This window comes from Zea mays, chromosome 6 (genome assembly GCF_902167145.1).
Source record: "Zea mays cultivar B73 chromosome 6, Zm-B73-REFERENCE-NAM-5.0, whole genome shotgun sequence".
Lineage (NCBI taxonomy): Eukaryota > Viridiplantae > Streptophyta > Magnoliopsida > Poales > Poaceae > Zea > Zea mays.
In genome coordinates, this window is record NC_050101.1 from 179,603,924 (window position 1) to 179,626,585 (window position 22,662).

The window sequence follows — 22,662 nt, forward strand, 5'->3', positions numbered from 1 at the left end:
CCATCCGGCCTAAGGGCGCGAACCGTCCGCGTGTGCGTAGAAGTTGTGCTAGTTGCACATAACGGTTAGAAATGTGAAGTGGGCTATAAATAGAACGGGAGCTCGTGTGTGAGGCTTCCCTTGGCCATTCCTTGCACACTTTGAGCTCATATGTGATCCTCCCACTCATTCTCTCACACTCCTTGCTTGAGATTGCATTCTAGTGAGAGATTGAGAGCTCCTAGTGCATTTGCATCCATTGGTGATTCTTGAGGCACTAGGTGGTACACCGGGTAAGCGTCATCGGCTTGTTACTCTTGGAGGTTGCCACCACCTAGACGGCTCGGGTGTTGTCTCCGTCGAGCTCTCCAAGAAGATTGTGGAGGAGCCACGGTGTCGATTGTGAGGGGTTCACGCCTACCTCGCCGGAGCGGCAAAGGCGACGCTAGTGGAAATGAGGTATTGAGAGATTTCTTGTCCACTTGGCTCAAAGATCAAGCCGCGTCTTGATAGAGGAGCAAGTGAGAGCTTGAAGTCCACCTCAACGTGGATTAGGGGTGATCGGCAAATCCCCGATACCATGGTATAAAATCTGGTGTCTTTCTCTTCTCGCATTACTTATTACCGCGCAAGTAATTAGTATTTTGTGTATTGTCTCTCTTGTATACAATTACCATAGTTGTTTCTCATAGATTGCTTACTTGTTGTCTCTAGAGAATTTATACCTCTTTCCATATTGATTAAATTTCTCTAGTGTTATTTATTTTAGTCAAAACCGTCTATTCACCCCCTCTAGCCGGTGTCCTAGATCCTACAGTAGATGCCACGGTTGAGGCCCATTCTCGAACAATTGGTGGGTGTGATGGTGACAACCTCCTCCTCCTCTGCGTCGGTGTTGGGGACGAGCGCGGGATTCATCGCCTGGTCTGGTGACGGCAAGGAGAAACGGAGGCGGCGGACTTCGTCGGACAACTCCATCCCGCCGATGAGGACCTTCTCGTCCGGGTCCCGATGGAACAACATCGTGCCCTTGGGGAGGCATGGGTAGCGCGGTGATCCGCTGCTGTCGACGTTCGAGTCGAGCGTCACGTCGAGGTCGAGCGGCGCATAGACGAGGACACCGCCTGAATCGTTGTCAGCCGCGTTGGCGCTCGTGGCATCCTCGTCCAACACGTTGAGCTCCTGGAGGAGGTTGTCGTCGAGGTTGACGGGAGTATCGACAAACGGTTGTGGCATGGTGTAGCAGTCGTCGTCGTAGAGCGGTGGGATACCGAGCCGGCGAGGAGCGTGGACGCCACCTTCGCCGCGTCATCGTGGACAAGAGGCGAAAGACTTGCCTCGTCATGGTACTGTGTGTTGACAACAAAAGAAGGAGGTGCGGATCCGTCGAAGGAGGAAGTGCGCTCGCGTGCGGACTGCTCGTCGCAGCGACCAGCCAGCGCATCGGTCATGCATGCCTCCGTTCGCGCCAGCGTGTCTGAGAATACCCTGCATCGCTGCCTCCATGGAGTCCATCACGGATGATCGGGGTCACCACGACACAGCAGCGAACGGATCCAGAATACCCTGCATCGCCGCCTCCATGAACGCCTCCATGGCAAATGTTTCTTGCAAGTCAACAATGTGATTCTCTTGCTTCGTGCTCTTTACTATGATATCATCAACATAAGTCAGCATTTTTGAGCCCCTCAAGCATCCAAAGGTAGCAATAGGTACCACTAGGAGTTATGAAGCTGGTCTTTGGCTCATCTTCCTTCTTCCAAATTTGATGATAGCCTGAATAGCAGTCCGGTAGACTCATGAGCTCCGAAGAAGCTGCTGCATCTACAAGGGAGTCTATTCTTGGCAATGGGAACTCGTCCTTTGGGCATGCCTTGTTGAGATCTATGAAATCAATACACATTCTCCATTTACCATTAGCCTTCTTCACCATAATAGTGTTGGCTAACCATTCTGGATATGTTACTTCTCTGATAACACCGGCACTGAGGAGTCTCTTAACTTCGTTCCGAGCACCTTCAGCTTTATCATCAGACATCTTCCGAAGTCTTTGCTTCCTTGGCTTGAAAGATGGATCCACATTAAGTGAATGCTTGATGACATCTCTGTTGACACCACAAAGATCATTGGCTGACCAAGCAAAGACATCTTTGTTGTTGAACAAAAATCTTATCAAAGTTTTTTCCTGCTCATCAGATAGCTGAGATCCCAACAGTACCCTTTGATCTGCTGTGTCTTCACATAAAAGCATAGGCTTCGGTTGGTCTGCCGAAGCAGCCTTCTCTCTTTTGTGCTTATATTATTGACAAACTTTGGCTCCATCTATATTATGTATTTCCTTTGAATCTATCCAACTCCCTTCAGCCCTTCTAGCAACTTCTTGACTTCCGTGGACATCAATGAGCCCTTGTTCCGAAGGTATCTTCATGCATAAGTATGCTGGATGAAGTATTGCTTCGAAGGCATTAAGTGTCCCTCGACCAATGATTGCATTATATAGGTATTCCATGTCAACAATGTCAAAAACAACTTGCTCAGTTCTTGTGTTGTGGACATAGTCGAAGGTAACTGGCATTGTGATTTTTCCAAGTGCCACAATCTGTCGTTCTCCGAAGCCACAAAGAGGGTGTGTAGAATCATGAATCTTGTCCTCTGGTTCTTGCATCTGCTTGAAGGCCTTTGCAAATATAATGTCCACTGACTGCCTGTGTCAACCAGAACATTGTGGACCAGAAAACCCTTGATGATACAAGATATGACCATAGCATCATTGTGAGGATAATCTTTTAGCTGAAGATCCTCCTGGAAGAAGGTGATTGGGATGTGGGACCATTTGGACCTGACGAAGGGTCCTTGCACCCCAACATGCTGCACTCTTCTTTGCGCTTCCTTCTTTTGCTTCTTGTTGGTTGGCTCTGAACCTGAACCACTCGTTATTGGGAGCACCAGCTTCATAGTCGAAGGTGCTGCAACTTGGTTGCTGAACGAAGCCATCAACTCAATTGTGGAAGTGAGTTCACAGGAGGTGGGCACCAATGTTGGGGACTTGTTCTCAAATGCTATGAGTCAAGAACAAGGCAACACAAGACATTAATGGTTAAAGTCTTCGTCCTTCGAAGCATTATCTCTCTTAGGATATAATGATCTTCAGACGAAGGTTATGAAGGTCGTACCTTCATCATCACAGTGCATAATAATGGAAGTAGAAGCATATGAAACATGAAAAGTATCATGAATAATCATATGATATCATTTATATATCTTTATTATAGTATTATCAATGAATATAAACAATGTTGAATTACATTTATACCTTCGGCTTGACAGAAGGCGGAAATCCAAGTATGACGTGCGAGTGAATACAAGTCAGCGTGAACAGTACATGGTTACTGTTCACCTATTTATAGGCACGGGACGCAGCCCGGTCGAAATTACATTTGTGTCCTTGATGACAAATTACAAATGCGACACAAACTATTAGGGACTTAACAATATTTTCCTCTTTAAGTCGGTGCCGCCCTTCGTCTCAAAGCATGTCACTATGTCGAAGCTCCCTGGATCGTAGCTTCGGCCTGTACCTTCGTGCTGTGTCTGCTTATGTGCCAACTTGCCGAAAGTGTTTTTGCTTAGAGGACCTTCGGCGACGAAGCAGGCCCCCAACAGTGGTAGTTCTCATTCCTTCTTACATGAGAAATTTTAGTCCTTATTGCCCAATATTCAGTTGGTTTCTACATCCATGCAAGTGCGAGTGGCTAGTGGAGCTGTATTGAGGTGCCAGCACAAATTTTAACAGTTGCAGTGGCATTTGCAAGGGTGTGCTTTCCATACAGATGTCACTTTGCAGCCTCTACTATGTTATGACATGATTCTGGGAATGGATTAGCTTCAGTCATTTAGTCCCATGAGGGTACATTGGGCACATAAATGGTTATCTATTCCCTATCAAGGAAGAACTATCACATTACATGGACAATCAGCTGTTATACCCGAATGTACCATTGTTGAACTCCTGCTAGTCTCTTCTTCAAGTACAGCACAACCAGAATTGCATCCTCAAATTCAGTTGTTGTTACAACAGTATGTTTCAGTTTTTGTAGATCCAGTGGGCCTTCCACCTTCATGGGACTATGAACATGTTATTCCATTGATTCAAGGGGCTCAACCAATGTCTGTCAAAGCATATAGATACCCGCCGCAATTGAAATACGAGATTGAATGACAAATCACTACCATGCTTTAGCAGGGTGTCATCTAGAAGAGTAATAGTTTCTTTGCTTCACCAGTTTTATTGGTTAAGAAAAAAGATGACACCTGGCGTTTTTGTGTTGATTATCGTTACTTAAATGCTCTCACTATCAAGAGTAAATACCCAGTGCCTGTATTTGACCAACTCATTGATGAGCTTGCACAATCTTGTTGGTTCAGTAAATTGGACCTTAAAGTTGGTTACCATCAAATTCTGTTGCGAGTCGGGGAAGAGTATAAAACGACATTCCAAACTCATGTCGGTCACTATGAGTTTCAGGTGATGACCTTTGGACTCACTGGGGCACCGAATACATTTCTTGAGGCTATGAACTCTACACTTAAATCAGTGTTATGAAGATGTGAATTAGTGTTCTTTGATGATATTTTAATTTACAGCTCTACATTTGAGAACCATATTTCCCATTTATCTGAAGTCTTGAGTCCGTTATCCTGTGACCAGTGGAAAGTGAAGATATTCAAGTGTGAATTCGCGCAACAGCAGATTATTTATCTGGGACATGTCATCAGTGCTCAGGGCGTATCAACTGATCCTAACAAAATCTAGGTTATTGAACAGTGGCCAATACCGGTTAATGCTAAGGACCTACGAAGTTTTTTGGGACTTGCGGGGTTCTATCTCAAGTTTGTTTGCAACTTTGGCATTATCAGTCGTCCTCTATTCAATTTGCTTAAGAAAAATGCAGTCTTTGTTTGGACCATCGATCATCAGCAGGCTTTTCAGTTGCTTAAAAATGCCCTAGTGACTACACATGTATTGGCATTACCAGATTTTTCCAAACCATTCACAATTCATACTGATGCGAGTCAATTTGGTGTGGGTGCTATACTGATGCAGCAGGACCATCCTCTGGCGTTTCTCAGCCATGCTTTGGGGCCTAAGAACCATGGGCTGTCAACCTACGAGAAAGAGTATATGGCCATACTTCTAGCAGATAATCAGTGGTGTTCTTACCTGTAATTGGCGGAGTTTATTATTTACACCGACCACATCAGTCTTACAAAGAAACCAAGGTCGCTCTTAACCGTGAGCACTGCTGATATACCAGTTTCTAACACTCTGCAGAGGTTGCACACTTTACCCACAAGTCGTGATTCCCATTCTGCCCGAAGATCATGACTCTCCATTGATCACTACCAAGATGACCTAGCAAGGTCTCACTATGTAGCCTTTACAAAGATTCCCCAGAGGTCATAGTCGCCCGTTAGGTTTCTCCAGTTTGATAAACACGATACTTCTCCCAACAGGAAGGGTGACTAACAAAACCAAATCAAAGAACCTCTGCAACTAGCCTCGACAGAGCAAGTATTGTGCCCGGACCCCATTGATGGCCCTACGGCGAAGCCAACTACGCCTCAAGTTTCTCTAATTAATCAGCTAAGGGCGTCCTATTCCAATTTCCACCCTCATGGTTGTACTGTTATCCTGGGTGGTCACTCAACGAACAGGTCCTTACGGAGAGGTACTTAGGAAACAGCCTGAGTCCCCTAGAGTATCACAAGATCATCATCGAGATAATAACATCGTATCATAAATATTCACATCATGTTCGTTGATTAAGTTAAAGCAATAGCATAAAGCTAACCATGATAACCCAAAAGGTAAACAAGGATAAGGTAAATACAGACTAGTCAATCCTTAGGTTTCAATAAAGTAATGTGTTTATTGTGGGACGGTGAATTATAAAGTGAGAGCACCTAGAGGGGGGGGTGAATAGGTGATCCTGTAAAAACTTAAAACTTAAAGCCACAAAACTTGATTAAGAGTTAGCACAATGAATTCAAGTGGCTAAAGGAGAGCTCTTGTGAAATAAAATAAACACAGTGAGAACAAGCACAAGAGATACGAGGATTTATCCCGTGGTTTGGCCAAGTATAACACTTACCTATTCCACGTTGTGGCGTCCCAATGGACGAGAGTTGCACTCAACTCCTCTCAAGTGATCCAATGATCAACTTGAATACCACGGTGTTCTTCTTTCTTTACTCTTTCCCGTTTGCGAGGAATCTCCACAACTTGGAGTCTCTCACCCTTACAATAAGGATCAAAGTGAAAGCACTAGAGTAAGGGAGGGAAGCAACACACATAAATCCACAGCAATACGCACACACATAGCTAAGACTTGAGCTCAAATGAATAACACAAGGTTCACCACTAGAACGAAGCTCAAATCACTAAGAATGCCAATCGAGTGCGCAAAGACGGAGTGTGAATGATCAAGAATGCTTAGAGTTTGCTTGGTGTGCTCCTCCATGCCCCTAGGGGTCCCTTTTATAGCCCCAAGGCAGCTAGGAGCCGTTGAGAGCAATCCAGGAAGGCTATCCTTGCCTTCTATCGGGTGGTGCATCGGACTGTCCGGTGCTGATTGCTTTCCTATTCTGGCGCGGCCGACCGTTGAAGATTTGGAGTCGTTGGCGCACCGGACAGTCAGGTGCCCCTATCAGACTGTTGGCTCGGCCACGCGTCACGCGCGGAATGTGCGGCCGACCGTTGGCTCACCGGACAGTCCGGTGCACCACCGGACAGTCTGGTGATTTTTAGCCGTATGCCGCCGACGAAATCTCGAGAGCGGCCAGTTTGACCAAAGCCAGCCTGACGCATCGGACACTGTCCGGTGCACCACCGAACAGTCCGGTGCACCCAGACTGAACAACAGTTAGCCAACTCTTTTTTTCTTTTGTCTTTTCTCTGATTCTAGCACTTAGACAAATATGTTAGTACACAAAATCCAATGTACTAAGTCTAGAATCATACCTTTGTGTTGATTTGCACTTCTTCCACCATTTGGCATAGTTTCACACTTAAACCATTTGTGTTGGCACTTGATCACCAAAATACTTAGAAATGGCCCAAGGGCACATTTCCCTTTCAATCTCCCCCTTTTTGGTGATTTATGCCAACACAACACAAAGCAACTAAAAGAAGTGCAACATCAATGCGAATGAGTACACAAATTTGTTTTGATTCAAATTTGGCATATTTGGATCATTCTTTGCCACCACTTGGTTTGTTTTTGCAAATCAAACTCAATTTCCTATCTCTAAGTCAAATTCACTTGTTGAGGCATAGAGAGAGGTATTCCAAGAGAAATTGATCAAAGATTCAAAAACTCCCCTCTTTTTCCATAATCAAACATTCTCCCCACAAGAGACCAATTTTTGACAATAAGAGACCATAAGAGTATTTTGACAAAACAAAAGCTCTAACTCTACTATTTTTCAAAATTCTCAAGTGGTAGCTGATCCATTTCTTGCTTTGGCCTTAGTTTCTCCCCCTTTGGCATCAAACACCAAAACGGGATCATTTTTGGCCCTTAAACCCCATTGCCTCACCAAAATCTTCAAATAAGAATAAAAGACAATAAGAGTATGGAGATGAACTTGGAGTGAGTTACCCTCTCATCGGAGTGTAGTGGAAGTCTTTCATGGTCCAAGTCCACCTTTCCCTTTCAATCCACTTTTGAGACTAAAGCATGTAAACTCACCCACAAGGTTAGTCTCAAAGTGTCAAGTTGGAGCATGTCTCCCCCGCAATAAGCGCATCACTTGCACATGGACTTGTGAGGTCCGGGGATCATGTGTACAACTTGAGCACCATACATAAACAACAAATCTCATAAATGCATAAAGTAACTTGATCAAATGCATAAAACACATGTATGCTATAAATCAATCCAAGTTACGCGAATCTAAGACATTTAGCTCACTACACAGCCTGCAAAAGGTTGACTCATCTAGAGGCTTGGTAAGGATATCGGCTAGCTGGTTTTCGGTGCTAACATAGAACACTTCGATATCTCCCTTTTGCTGGTGGTCTCTCAAAAAGTGATGCCAGATGTCTATATGCTTTGTGCGGCTGTGTTCAACAGGATTATCCGCCATGCGGATTGCACTCTCATTGTCACATAGGAGTGGGACTTTGCTCAGATTGTAGCCGAAGTCCCTGAGGGTTTGCCTCATCCAAAGTAGTTGCGCGCAACACTGTCCTGCGGCAACATACTTGGCCTCAGCGGTGGATAGGGCAACGGAAGTTTGTTTCTTAGAACTTCAAGACCCCAGGGACCTTCCTAAGAATTGGCACGTCCCTGATGTACTCTTCCTATCAACCTTGCATCCAGCATAATCGGAGTCTGAGTATCCAATCAAGTCAAAGGTTGACCCCTTTGGATACCAGATCCCGAAGCAAGGCGTAGCAACTAAATATCTAAGAATTCGCTTAACGGCCACAAGGTGACACTCCCTTGGATCAGATTGAAATCTAACACACATGCATACACTTAGCATAATATCCGGTCTACTAGCACATAAGTAAAGCAAGGAACCTATCATAGACCGGTATGCCTTTTGATCAACGGACTTACCTCCTTTGTTGAGGTCGACGTGTCCGTCGGTTCCCATTGGAGTCTTTGCGGGCTTGGCGTCCTTCATCCAAAACCGCTTGATCAAGTCTTACATGTACTTCGTTTGGGAGATGAAGGTGCCGTCCTTGAGTTGCTTTACTTGGAACCCAAGGAAGTAGTTCAACTCTCCCATCATTGACATCACAATTTTTTGAGTCATCACCCTGCTAAACTCTTCACAAGACTTTTGGTTAGTAGAACCAAATATTATGTCATCGACATAAATTTGGCATACAAATAAGTCACCATCACATGTCTTAGTGAAAAGAGTTGGATCGGCTTTCCCAACCTTGAAAGCATTAGCAATTAGAAAGTCTCTAAGGCATTCATACCATGCTCTTGGGGCTTGCTTAAGTCAATAGAGCGCCTTAGAGAGCTTACACACGTGGTCGGGGTACCGTTCATCCTCAAAGCCAGGGGGTTGCTCTACGTACACCTCCTCCTTGATTGGCCCGTTGAGGAATGCGCTCTTCACATCCATTTGGAACAACCTGAAAGAATGGTGACATAGGCTAACAAAATGCGAATAGACTCTAGCCTAGCCACAGGAGCAAAAGTCTCCTCAAAGTCCAAACCTGCGACTTGGGCATAACCTTTTGCCACAAGTCTAGCCTTGTTTCTTGTCACCATTCTGTGCTCGTCTTGTTTGTTGCGGAACACCCACTTGGTTCCCACAACGTTTTGCTTTGGACGTGGCACCAGGGCCCAAACTTCATTTCGCTTGAAGTTATTGAGCTCTTCCTGCATGGCCAACACCCAGTCCGGATCTAGCAAGGCATCTTCTACCCTGAAAGGCTCAATAGAATAGACAAAAGAGTAGTGCTCACAAAAATTAACTAATCTAGAGCAAGTAGTTACTCCCTTGCTTATATCACCTAAAATCTGGTCGACGGGATGATTCCTTTGAATCGTCGCTCGGACTTGAGTTGGAGGGACTTGAGGTGCTTCTTCCTCCATAACATGATCATCTTGTGCTCCCCCTTGATCGCACGCCTCTTGATGAACCTGTTCATCAGTTTGAGTCGGGGGATGCACCATTGTTGAGGAAGAAGGTTGATCTTGCTCCGTTTGTTCCTGTGGTCGCACATCTCCAATCGCCATGGTGCGTATTGCGGCCATTGGAACATCATCTTCATCTACATCATCAAGATCAACTTGCTCTCTTGGAGAGCCATTAGTCTCATCAAATACAACGTCGCTAGAGACTTCAACTAAACCCGATGATTTGTTGAAGACTCTATACGCCTTTGTATTTGAATCATAACCTAACAAAAACCCTTCTACAACTTTGGGAGCAAATTTAGAATTCCTACCTTTCTTCACTAGAATGTAGCATTTACTCCCAAATACACGAAAATATGAACCCTTGGGTTTGTTACCGGTTAGAAGCTCATACAAAGTCTTCTTGAGGAGGCGATGAAGGTAGACCCGATTTATGGCGTGGCAAGCCGTGTTCACGGCTTCCGACCAAAACCGCTCGGGCGTCTTGAACTCTCCAAGCATCGTCCTCGCCATGTCTAAAAGCGTCCTGTTCTTCCTCTCTACCACACCGTTTTGCTGTGGTGTGTAAGGAGCGGAGAACTCGTGCTTGATTCCTTCCTCCTCAAGGTACTCCTCCACTTGAAGGTTCTTGAACTCGGACCCGTTGTCGCTCCTTATCTTCTTCACCTTGAGCTCAAATTCATTTTGAGCTCTCCTTAGGAAGCGTTTAAGGGTCCCTTGGGTTTCTTTTTTATCCTGCAAGAACAATACCCAAGTGAAGCGGTAAAATTCATCAACTATAACAAGACCATACTTACTTCCCCCGATGCTGAGGTAGGCGACGAGTCCAAAGAGATCCATATGAAGTAGTGCCAGGGGTCTCGACGTGGTCATCATGTTCTTGCTGTGATGAGCATTTCCCACTTGTTTTCCTGCTTGACAAGCTGCACAAGGTCTATCTTTTTCGAAAGTTACATTTGTTAGACCTAACACATGTTCTCCCTTTAGAAGTTTGTGAAGGTTCTTCATCCCCACATGTGCTAATCGGCGATGCCACAGCCAGCCCATGCTAGTCTTAGCAATTAAGCATGCATCTAGACCGGCCTCTTCCTTTGCAAAATCAACTAAATAGAGTTTGTCATCTAGTACACCCTTAAAAGCTAATGAACCATCACTTCTTCTAAAGACAGACACATCTAGATTTGTGAATAAGCAATTATAACCCATATTACAAAGTTGACTAACGGACAACAAGTTATACCCGAGCGACTCAACTAAAAACACATTAGAAATGGAGTGCTCGAATGAAATAGCAATCTTTCCTAGTCCTTTAACCTTGCCTTGATTCCCGTCACCGAATATGATTGAATCTTGTGAATCTTTGTTCTTGACGTAGGAGGTGAACATCTTCTTCTCCCCCGTCATGTGGTTTGTGCATCCGCTGTCGATAATCCAGCTTGAGCCCCCGGATGCATAAACTTGCAAGGCAATTTAGGCTTGGGTCTTAGGTACCCAACTCTTGTTGGGTCCTACAAGGTTAGTGACAATAGTCTTAGGGACCCAAATGCAAGCTTTATCTCCCTTGCATTTTGCCCCAAATTTCCTAGCAATCACTTTCTTATTCTTTATACAAATTTCAAAGGAAGCATTGCAAGCATGGTAAATTGTAGAAGGTTCATTAATTACTTTCCTAGGAACATGAGCAACATTTCTCCTAGGCATATGATGAATGACATTTTTCCTAGGCATATCTCTACCATGCACATAGGAAGAACTTGAGGCAAACATGGCATTTGAATCATAAGCATTAAAACTCCTATCATGATGAACATTTCTAGAAAATTTCCTATCATAAATAAATGCATGATTCTTTTGAGCACTATTAGCCATAGGAGCCTTCCCTTTCTCCTTGGCGGAGATGGAAGCCTTATGACTTGTTAAGTTATTGGCTTCCCTTTGAAAACCAAGCCCATCCTTAATAGAGGGGTGTCTACCAATAGTATAGGCATCCCTTGCAAATTTTAGTTTATCAAAATCATTTTTGCTAGTCTTAAGTTGGGCATTAAGACTAGCCACTTCACCATTTAATTTTGAGATGGAAATTAAGTGTTCACTACAAGCATCAACATTAAAATCCTTACACCTATTGCAAATCACAACATGTTCTACACAAGAGCTTGATTTATTAGCTATTTCTAACTTAGTATTTAAATCAACATTAATACTCTTTAAGCTAGAAATAGATTCATGGCATGTAGATAATTCACATGAAAGCATTTCATTTCTTTTAACTTCTAAAGCAAAAGAATTTTGCGCACTAACAAATTTATCATGCTCTTCATATAAAAGATCCTTTTGCTTCTCTAACAATCTATTCTTCTCATTCAAAGCATCGATTAATTCAATCTTATCAATTTTAGTTCTATCTAAACCTTTGAATAAGCTTGCGTAGTCTACTTCATCATCACTAGACTCATCATCACTTGAAGAAGCATATGTAACAATACTTCGAGTATTTACCTTCTTTTCCTTTGCCATGAGGCATGTGTGATGCTCGTTGGGGAAGAGAGCCGACTTGTTGAAGGCTGAGGCGGCGAGTCCTTCGTTGTCAGAGTCGGACGAGGAGCAATCCGAATCCCACTCCTTTCCAAGGTGTGCCTCGCCCTTCGCCTTTTTGTAGGTCTTCTTCTTTTCCCACTTTCCGCTCTTTCCTTGTTCCTGATCACTATCATTGTCGGGATAGTTAGCAATAAAGTGACCAATCTTACCACACTTGAAGCAGGAGCGCTTTCCCTTCATCTTGCTCTTGTAGGGATGCTCCTTGTGACCTTTGAGCGCCGTCTTGAAGCGCTTGATGATGAGGGCCATTTCGTCCTCATTTAGCCCGGCCGCCTCAACTTGTGCCACCTTGCTAGGTAGCGCCTCCCTGCTACTTGTTGCTTTGAGAGCAACAGTTTGAGGCTCGTAGATCGGCATTGGGCCATTCAATGCATCATCAACATATCTTGCCTCCTTGATCATCATCCGCCCGCTTACAAACTTTCCGAGTATTTCCTCGGGCGTCATCTTGATGTACCTAGGATTCTCACGAATAGAGTTTACAAGATGAGATCAAGGACAATGAAGGACCTTAGCATAAGTCGGACGACGTCGTGGTCCGTCCATCTCGTGCTCCCATAGCTCCTTATCTTGTTGACCAGGGTCTTGAGCCAATTGTACGTTTGAGTTGGCTCCTCTCCCCTTATCATTGCGAACCTTCCAAGTTCGCCTTCCACCAACTCCATCTTGGTGAGCATGGTGGCGTCGTTCCCCTCATGCGAGATCTTGAGGGTGTCCCAGATTTGCTTGGCATTATCCAAGCCGCTCACCTTATTGTATTCTTCCCTGCACAAGGATGCTAAAAGAACAGTAGTAGCTTGTGCATTTTTATGGATTTGTTCATTGATAAACATAGAATTATCCCAACTATCAAATTGCATTCCATTTTCTACTATCTCCCATATACTTGGATGAAGAGAGAACAAATGGCTAAGCATTTTGTGACTCCAAAATCCGTAGTCCTCTCCATCGAAGTGTGGAGGTTTACCAAGTGGAATGGAAAGCAAATGAGCATTGGAATTATGCGGAATACGAGAATAATCGAAAGAAAAGTTCGAGTTAACCGTTTTCTTTTTCTCCTCGTATTCGTCGTCCTTTTGAGAAGAGGAAGATTCGTCGCTGTCGTAGTAGACATTCTTCTTGATGCGCCTCTTCTTCTTTCCATCCTTCTTCTTTTGACTTGCGCCCGAGTCAGTGGGCTTGTTGTCTTTTGGCTCATTGATGAAGGATTCCTTCTCCTTGTCGTTGATCACCATCCCCTTTCCCTTAGGATCCATCTCTTCGGGCGATTAGTCCCTTTCGTGAAGAGAACGACTTTGATACCAATTGAGAGCACCTAGAGCTCTTGTGAAACACAATAAACACAGTGAGAACAAGCACAAGAGATACGAGGATTTATCTCGTGGTTCGGCCAAGTATAACACTTGTCTATTCCACGTTGTGGCGTCCCAATGGACGAGAGTTGCACTTAACTCCTCTCAAGTGATCCAATGATCAACTTGAATACCACGGTGTTCTTCTTTCTTTACTCTTTACCGTTTGCGAGGAATCTCCACAACTTGGAGTCTCTCGCCCTTACAATAAGGATCAAAGTGAAAGCACTAGAGTAAGGGAGGGAAGCAACACACACAAATCCACAGCAATACGCACACACATAGCTAAGACTTGAGCTCAAATGAATAACACAAGGTTCACCACTAGAACGGAGCTCAAATCACTAAGAATGCCAATCGAGTGCGCAAAGACGGAGTGTGAATGATCAAGAATGCTTAGAGTTTGCTTTGTGTGCTCCTCCATGCCCCTAGGGGTCCCTTTTATAGCCCCAAGGCAGCTAGGAGCCGTTGAGAGCAATCCAGGAAGGCTATCCTTGCCTTCTGTCGGGTGGTGCACCGGACAGTCCGGTGCACCACCGGACACTGTCCGGTGCTCATTGCTTTCCTATTCTGGCGTAGCCGACCGTTGAAGATTTGGAGCCGTTAGCGCACCGGACACTGTCCGGTGCACACCGGACAGTCTGGTGCCCCTATCAGACCGTTGGCTCGGCCACGCGTCACGCGCGGATTGCGCGGCCGACCGTTGGCGTGGCCGACCGTTGGCTCACCGGACAGTCCGGTGCACCACCGGACAGTCCGGTGATTTTTAGCCGTACGCCGCCGACGAAATCCTGAGAGCGGCCAGTTTGACCAAAGCCAGCCTGGCGCACCGGACACTGTCCGGTGCACCACCGGATAGTCCGGTGCACCCAGACTAAACAACAGTTAGCCAACTCTTTTTTTCTTTTGTCTTTTCTCTGATTCTAGCACTTAGACAAATATGTTAGTACACAAAAACCAATATATTAAGTCTAGAATCATACCTTTGTGTTGATTTGCACTTCTTCCACCATTTGGCATAGTTTCACACTTAAACCATTTGTGTTGGCACTTGATCACCAAAATACTTAGAAATGGCCCAAGGGCACATTTCCCTTTCATAAAGTATGTAGGACATAATAGGTCAGAGGACACTTGCCTTGACCAGGTTGTTGCTCAGGAAGATCTTCGGCAACACACTCAGAAACCATGAGCTGCTTGTTGTCTAAACAAAGTGGTCATGCATTCAATACACTTGGATAAAGACAAAGAACAATACACCAAACAAACACAATCAAGTGAACACAAGTTTGACATAATAGCATAACACAAAAAGGTAAACCTAGTTGCTAGGGTGGATTAGTACACTTAGAGATTAGTGATTCCCTAAATATTATGCATTACATAATTTAGTTCCACTAATTTTAGTGAGGCACAAGAATATACCAGAGATAATTTCATACATGACAAATTATTAATCTCACAAAATTAAACACCTAAGTATAATTAGGGTTTTCCTTTTTATTTTCTTACTTCATAAACAAATTATTACATACACTAACCTATAGCTTAGGCATAAAATTAAAGTGTGCAGACAGTGAATGATCATAATTTATTTAGACAGAGAAACAATCCTATGAACATTTTGCAATTTGAATCACTCAATTTGGAGTTCATATGAAAAGATATAAATAAACAAGTTTTGTAGTTTAAAATACAAAACTAGGTTTAAATATGTGATTAATTAAAAGGTCAGGGGTCTGTTTACAAGAATACAGGGGCCTGCGCGCAAAACCTAAAGGATGGCGGGTTGATTCTCGGGAAACCAAGGGTTTCTTTAACAAAATCACACGCGAAGGGGTATCGGCTAAACGCGATCGGACGGTTGCAGACCAATGGCCAAGATTAGTTCTAGTCAAGCGGATGTGCGTGTGCGGACGAGAGCGTGGGCTGACCAGCAGGCCAGGGATGTCAGTGACCCAGGTGCGGGACGGACTGACCGGCGGGGCCCAACAGCAGGGTGCGAGTGAGGAGGGCGGATCCGAGCAGTAAGATCTGAATCGGATAGTTAGGATTAGATCTAGATTAATTGAAGTCGGGGCGTCAGATCAGAATTGGGCGGTTAGGATGGGTGACTGGGACTTCACCTTCACCGGTAAGCCAGGGGCGGCGTTCCCCACGGACACAGTGGCGCCGTCGCCGGCGGCGAGGCAGGCTGGGGCTCCTAAGGCGCTAGGGGTTGGTCTGGATAACCAGATAGGTTGGGGATGACTCAACAAACACTAAGGCGAGGCCAGGATTGCGTGAACCATGAATAGGGCTAAGGCGGACAGACGACAGAGGGGGGCCCTCGGGTGAACCCAGGGCTGCTCCGGCAAGCAATACCTGTCGCAGTGGGCATTAATTCGGCGCTCTAATGCCGACATAGGTTCTAGGGAGAGGGTAGCAGTGCTCTAGGCCTGAGTTTGGGCTCAGGGAGGGGTTGCAGTGGCCGGACGCCATGAAGAAGTGGTGGTCCAACGAAGGGGGGCTCCGGCGAGACGAAATTCACCACGGTGAAGCGTGATTGGCGCAAAATAAGGACGAGGTAGGGTCACTTACCCAGACACGGTGCTTGGGGCAGCTTGGCACGGCGCGGGGAGGCTCCGGTTGGCCGGGCGTCGAAGAATCACGGTGGCGGCAAGCTCCGACCTGTGCAGGGGAGAGGCTGAGCACGGACCGCGCAGAGGAGTTGAGGAAAGGGGAAAGCACAGGGGAATCCCAGTGTCCCAATCTCAGGCGAAGCTCACTATGGCCAAAGCGATGGCAGAAGTGCAGCGGCGACGGCAGAACGGCGAAGCGACAGCGGGGGAAGGCAGCGCTGCGGTTGGGTGAGTGCGAGGGCGGGGGGAGCGTGAATGTGAGGCAGGGCGAGCTGAGGGAGTGTGTGGGGTATTTACCTAGTGCTCGGGTGACGTGGGCGGGTCGTGGGGACGTGGGCGCGGGTCTGACGGCGCGGGTGCACGCCATGGGCGCGGCGGTTGCGGACGAAGGGGCGGGTCTGACGAGCAGGGCCCGCGAGCCAGCGAGAGCGGGTGTGCGCGAGCACGCAATGGTGATGACAGGGCAGTCCCACTAGGCATATAGAGAGGAGGAGAGCGAGCGAGCGCAGCGCGGCGCCAACAGGTGGGGCCCACCTGCCAGCGGACGCGGGCGCGCGTGAGGGGTGTTAACTGGGCCGGCTTGGGCCGAAAGGCCGAGGAGGGAGGGACTTCGGGATGTTTTCTTTTTATTTTCTGAATTTCTAATCATTTTGCTTTTATTTTCTCAATTCCATTTCAAATACCAATTAAAATTCAAACTATTTCAAACATGTGCATTAAACAAAAGAACAAATTAGGATCAGCATGATGCAATATTTCATGACTCACATAGTTTTGACAAAGTAAATAATTAATCCCTCTCCTAATTAACTTAATTCTAATCAAAAGAAAGAGATAGAGAGAGACTAAAGATATAGAGATTAGAGATAACACTTGAATTTGGTAGATATTTAGAAAGAAATTTTACACCCCCAAATTCAGGGTGTTACTATTAAGGTCTTAGAGGATGACCATGGTATCATGAAAAGCAATGTGTGATAAAGCGATGGACAAACATGTTCGTGCTGGTCGAATCCTAATGAAAAGACCTGGTGTTGTGGTGCCTGAGGACATTGTTGCTGACGTGCTTGCTGGGTCTGCTGGTATGAGTAAACCTTCTCCTTCTGGTGATCCTGTTGGTAAGGTCCCCTGCGAGAATGCTCCTGCACAATAATTGTGTAATAAAGACAAATTTTGATTCGTTTGAACATAAAACACTTTTCATTGAGTTGGTATTTCTCGTCGAGATGGCGCATGATAGAGCCATGTATGCGTGAGCATGCTGTGTCGACTTAAGGTTTTTCTGACTTCAGACGTTTACGACTTAAGTCGATTGCTTTGTTAGTAGGGTATAATAATCACCCTAAGTTATGTAAGCGCGAGCATGTCGCACCGATCGCGTCGCTAGCCCGGTCACAGGAGCGAGGAAGGCGCTGACAAGCGGGACCCGCTTGCCAGAGAGAGAGAGATAGCGAGAGAGCGAGGGTGAGAGCGGCTGGCGGGTGGGGCCGGGCTGGCAGCGGCGGAGGGGAGCGCGGGCGCGCGGGCGATGGGCCGCTTGGGCTGCGAGGGAGAAAGGGAGGCGCGGGCGCGCGGGAGAGAGAGAGAGAGGGGGTTTGGGCCGGAAATGGCCCAGCCGAGGGGGGGGAAGTGTTTTACTTTTTCTTTTTCTAATTTCTATTTCCTATTTCTATTTCTTTTTTTCTATTTCTTTTATCTCTTTTTCTTTTGAACAAATAATTAGCTAAATAATCTTAGGTGCTAGAAAAAATATTCTATGTGAGGTGCTTCTAACAATCATAGTGTATGCAAATGATGAGATATCCAATGAGGTGGAGTCTAGGGAGCAATTAGGGGGGTTAGGAGATTAGGGTTCCAAACCTTTGGTTAAATTTTGGGATGTTACAAACCTACCCCACTTAAAGGAATCTCGCCCTCGAGATTCAGACTGGGCTTGAGAAAAGGTAAGGGTATTCCCTCCTCAAGGAGTCCTCACTCTCCCAGGTAGCTTCCTCTTCTCCTTCTCTGCTCCACTAAACTTTACACAGTCTCACTTCTGAGTTGCGGGTCTTTCTGACTGCCGAGTCAAGAATCTTTACTGGCTTCTCTCGGTACTGAAGATCTTTCTGAATCTGGATTGTCTCTTCTTCGATGTGACTTTCTAGTACTTGCAGGCATTTGCGGAGCTCGGACATGTGAAACACATTGTGGATATCTGACATAGATTCTGGCAATTCAAGGCGGTATGCTGCGGGTCCTACTCTGCCAATGATAGGATAGGGGCCGACGAACCGCGGGGCTAGCTTCCCTTTCACTTGAAACCTTTTGACTCCGCGCATCGGGGAGACCTTGAGGTAGACGAAGTCTCCTTTCTCAAATTTGAGTTCTCTCCGCCTGTTGTCTGCATAACTTTTCTGCCAACTCTGAGCTTCAAGTAATCTTTTGCTGATCAGGGCGACTTTCTCTTCTGCCTCTTTAACAAAGGCAGGTCCTTCTAGTGTCTTTTCCCCTACGTTGGACCACATTAAAGGGGTCTGGCACTTCTGTCCATACAATGCTTCGAACGGTGACATCTTGATACTGGCCTGGTAGTTGTTGTTATACGAGAACTCTGCATAAGGCAAACTGGACTCCCATTTTTTGTCAAACGTCAACAAACGGGCTCTTAATAAATCCTTGAGGACCTTGTTGACCCTTTCTGTCTGACCATCTGACTGGGGGTGATAAACGGTGTTGAAGTCTAGCTTGGTGCCCATAGCTTGCTGAAGGCTCATCCAAAATTTTGAAGTGAACTGTGTTCCCCTGTCTGACACTATCTTCCGTGGAATACCATGGAGTCTGACTATCTCTTTAAGATATATCCGGGCAAGGGTGGCTCCTCCAAAGGTAGTTTTCATTGGGATGAAGTGGGCTACCTTGGTAAGATGGTCTATTATCACCTAGATAGAGTCGTTCCCTTTTTGGGTCCGGGGCAGTCTGGTTACAAAATCCATGCCTATTTCCTCCCACTTCCATTCGGGCACTGGAAGGGGTTGCAATAGGCCTGCAGGCTTCTGATGCTCGGCCTTAGTTCGTTGGAAAGTGTCGCACCGGGCCACATACTGTGCTATCTATTTCTTCATTCCTCTCCACCAGTATCTGGTTTTGAGGTCTAGGTACATCTTGGTGGTCCCTGGGTGGATAGAGTAGGCTGAGTTGTGAGCTTCGTCAAGCAGAACTTCTCGTGCCTCTCGTTTTGGTACACACAGACGGTTCTTGAACCAAAGGACTCCTTCCTCATCTGTCCTGAAGTCCGGAAGTGGTTTCTTGCGAGCTTTTTCCATAAGACCTGTTGTCTCAGTGTCCAGGCGTTGAGCCTTGCATATGAGGTCTTCTAGCATTGGCTTGACTTCTAGGCTGCCATTGTCTCCCAGACATGCATTCAGCTGAGCTGATTCTTTCTTCCAATCTTCTAAGAAGTTGGTTCTTTTTTCCCGAAAGGTTTTCGGCTGAGGGCGTCTGCTACCACGTTGGCCTTCTCGGGGTGGTAGTGGATTTCAAGGTCATAATCTTTGATCAATTCCAGCCATCTTCGCTGACGGAGGTTGAGGTCTGGCTGAGTGAAGATATACTTCAGACTCTTGTGTTCGGTGAAGATGTGACATTTGTTCCCAATTAGGTAGTGCCTCCATATTTTTAGGGCATGCACTATGGTTGCTAACTCCAAATCGTGTGTGGGATAATTCTGCTCGTGTGGCTTCAGTAAGCGTGATGCATATGCAATGACTTTCTCATTTTGCATAAGTACACACCCTAAGCCTTGCCTTGAAGCATCACAGAAGACGACGAAATCCTGATGGATGTCTGGCAACGTCAAAACGGGTGTGGTTGTGAGCTTCTTCTTTATGATTTGGAAGCTTTCTTCACACTTCAGGGTCCACACAAACTTATTGTCTTTCTTGAGGAGCTCGGTCATTGGTCTTGCTATGCTGGAGAATCCTTTGATAAAACGTCGGTAATACCTTGCCATTCCCAGAAAGCTTCGAACCTCACTAACGTTGGATGGCTGCTTCCATTTGGATACTGCTTCTACCTTGGACGGGTCTACTTCTATTCCTTCTGCAGTCAAGATATTCCTAAGGAAGGCTATCTTTTCTAACCAGAATTCACATTTGCTGAGCTTAGCATAGAGTTGATGTGCTCTGAGTCTTTCGAGGACAATCCGGAGGTGATGCTCATGATCTTCGTGGCTCTTGGAGTAGATAAGGATGTCGTCAATGAAGACTACGACAAACTTGTCCAGCTCTTCCATAAATACCTTATTCATGAGGTTCATGAAAAAGGCGGGTGCGTTGGTTAGTCCGAAGGACATTACTGTGAACTCATATTGTCCGTACCGGGTGACAAATGCAATTGATTCTCAGCTGGTGATATCCTGACCTTTGGTCTATCTTGGAGAAATACTTGCCCCCTTGAAGCTGGTCGAAGAGGCCGTCGATCCGAGGGAGTGGATACTTGTTTTTTATTGTAACTTCATTCAAGGATCGGTAATCAATACACATCCTCATACTTCCATTCTTTTTGGTGACGAAAAGGACTGGTGCTCCCCAAGGAGACGAGTTGGGACGAATGTACCCTTTTTGCTGGAGCTCTGCGATCTGGAGTTTTAATTCTGCTAGTTCGGTGGGAGCCATGCGGTATGGTCTCTTTGCGATGGGCGCAGTGCCGAGGATTAGATCTATGTAGAACTCCACTTCTCTTTCTGGCGGCATTCCTGGCAATTCTTCTGGGAATACATCCATGAATTCTTCTACCACAGATATGCTTTCTGCTGCTAGATTAAACACCATTGGATCCTTGGCGGGTGGCTGAGCCTGACAAGAAACTGACTTTCCTTGGTGGTCCGTGAGAAGAACAGTCTTATTTGCGCAACTTATGATGCCCTTGTGTTTGGTTAACCAATCCATTCCTAAGATCACATCAATCCCTTGGGATGGCAAGACGGTCAAGTTTGCCAAGAACACTACCCCACTTAAAAGAATTCTGACTTGGGAGCATTTGAGCTGGCATAAAAGGTCTGACCCTGGGGTTCGGGTGACCAAGGGAATTTCTAGGTGGGTAGAGGGAATGTCATGCTTTTCCACAAAACTAGTGGATATAAATGAATGGGATGCTTCTGAATCAAAAAGTACAGTAGCGGGAGTAAATTCAACAAGGAACTCATCGAGCACTACTCCCGGAGCTTGCTGAGCCTCTTGAGCATCGACGTGGTTTACTCGTGCCCTGCCATGATACTGGGTCTTGCTCTGCTGGCTGATGGAGGAGGGCGCCTTGGAGGCGGGCGCTGGGGCATTCTTCGGGCCATTCACCGAGTTGGAGTAAGTCGGTCATGATGCCTTCAACTGGGGGCAGTTATTCTTGAAGTGACTGGGGTCTCCGCAGTGCCAACAGGCATTTGCTGGTGGTTGGTTGCTTGCGACTGAGGGAGCCTGAAAAGAGCTCTGACTCTGCTGATTGAAACGTGACGGAGTGGGTCCAGCTGGTCTATTGAAGCTTGATCCCTTGGGTGGAAACCCAAAGGATCGAGTTCTCTGGTGCCGGTCTTGCTGCTGAGCTCGGAGGACTTGGAATTTCCTCTTGAGGTGACTTTTTTCTTCTTCCCTTGCTCTTTCCACTTGTATGGCTTTGTTTGAGAGGTGCGAGAAGCTGAGGAAATCTTGGCTGGCAAGGATGGTCTTGAGTTCTGGTCTTAGCCCTTTCAGAAAATGGGCCATCTTCTTGGCTTCTGTGCTGACGTCGTCAGGCACGTAGCGAGCCAATTCTGTGAATTTGTGCACGTACTCACTGACAGATCTTCCACCTTGAGTTAGTTACCGAAATTCATCTTCCTTGAGCTGAACAATCCCTTGGGGCACATGATGCTCTCGGAAAGCAGTTTCAAATTCTGCCCAGGTAGCATCTCTGACGACAGCGCTGAAGGTATCCCACCATGATAGGGCCATCTCGGAAAGTTGATGAGCAGCCAATTGAACACGCTGATTCTCAGGGCATCCGATGGCTTCTAACTTCCTTTTTATCGTGTGCAGCCAGTCATCGGCATCGAGGGGATTGCTGGATCCAGCGAATGCGGGAGGCTTGAGCCTCAGAAAATCTCCCATCTTGTCTTGTGGTCTTCCACCATTCGTGCGCTGATTCTCCAGACTTCTAGTGAGGACTTCAATGAGTCGGGTTTGGTTGGCTAGAACTTGGGCTAAATCTAATGGCAGCTCCAGAGGTGCGGAGAGGTGGGTCTCACTCCCTTCTCCACCGGCTTTTCCTTCAGCTCCTAGGGGAAACCCTGCTCCAATCCCGGAGGCGGTAGGCGTGGTTTTATCCGAAGCCATCTGCCAGGGGGAGAGAATTACTACTATGCATATGCCAATTTTTTTTCAACCATGTTATTTTATTCATCACACCAGTTCATTACAAGCATTCAGTTACCACAAG

General features: G+C 46.1%; 1 pseudogene; it reads right to left on the reverse strand.

The window, feature by feature from the left end:
* Nucleotides 1-893: 893 nt before the first annotated feature.
* On the reverse strand, nt 894-16,585 carry LOC109940595 (uncharacterized; annotated as a pseudogene).
* Between the last annotated feature and the right edge of the window lie 6,077 nt (nt 16,586-22,662).